Raw genomic sequence first — 1,334 nt, forward strand, 5'->3', positions numbered from 1 at the left:
GCTTGCTTTCAAATGTAAAGTTAAGATTGCTAACTCCAATAATGGGAGTGAGTCTCTGTTACAACCACATGTTGGTCTCACACCGTTACAAAACCAGGTGCCGTAGTTCTGTAGTTCTACCTAGAGGGCTAGTCAGAGAAACGACACTCACGAGATTTCTGAGATTTTTTTTGGCTCTAGTTCAACCCATTTCTAGTTGACTTAGATTGGAGGACTGCTCTATCAAAAAAAATGTTTACAATTGTACTACATACCACCACCAAAAGCCCCGGGCAATAGACACATGGCATTTATCAACGATATTTTGAGAAAAAGGATTAATCTGGCACTCCCTAAATCTTAACACCAATGGACTTTTTAAAGGCCATTTGGGGAAATAAAAGCCAGTGCAATTGACAAAGGCATCTTTTTCAATCACCGAAATGAAATCATATAGAAATCAGGATTTTTAGCAAGCACCACGACTTCCAATTGTCAAAGGATTCCATTTTTCTCTTAATTCTAGCTAAGGTATGGAACAGAAGTCTCCATGAGAAAAGTCAAGGAGGAGAATCAAACCAGTGACCACTCACATGAAAGAAAACTTCTCTCACCACTGCACCACATATCCCCCTTTATAAGGATGTCTTCCAAAAGCGAGATTCGAACTGACATCCTGTGAGGAACTGTGCTGCATTGGATACATCAAACCACTTGGCTATTATATTTGAATTCGAGAGCTGACTTTTTAATCAACTCGAAAGCACATATATTCGGAGTTCTTTCCAAACATACTAAGCTTGGGCCTAAATATCCTTTCAGAAAACATAAATTATATTTTGCTTGGATAGCAAAACCATAGATACAATAATGTCTTTTTCTTTGTCTTAATCCTTTTCCTAATGTTAAATCCCAACCTTTCGTGCAACATTTACTCATTTTGGACCTTACGGGAGTGTTTGAGCCTATTGAATAGGCGGGAAAAAGAACGAACAATGTTTCCGTTTTTCGGTGCTGGCAGATATTCGAAAAACCAAAAAAAAGAGTTTATTCGATTTTCTAATTCATAGAGAGTATGTAGATGATGATCCAATAGCAGGATTTAAGTCAGACTTGGACAAGTTTTTGACTAAAATTCCTGATGAACCTTATGTTCAAGGGTTAGCTAGATCCACCAACTGATTGTTGATCGATCAAATCATAGATAAAAATAAAGACAAATAAGATGAATAAGCTTGAAATGCTGGGAATTTCATTCCCATTAGCGGTAAGGAAGTCCTCAAAACAAGAATTGAGAGAGGGCAACAAATTTAGACGCACTAATATTGACCTTAAAACTTGGACAAGTCACGACC

The sequence above is a fragment of the Tigriopus californicus genome, chromosome 4 (assembly GCF_007210705.1).
Source record: "Tigriopus californicus strain San Diego chromosome 4, Tcal_SD_v2.1, whole genome shotgun sequence".
Lineage (NCBI taxonomy): Eukaryota > Metazoa > Arthropoda > Copepoda > Harpacticoida > Harpacticidae > Tigriopus > Tigriopus californicus.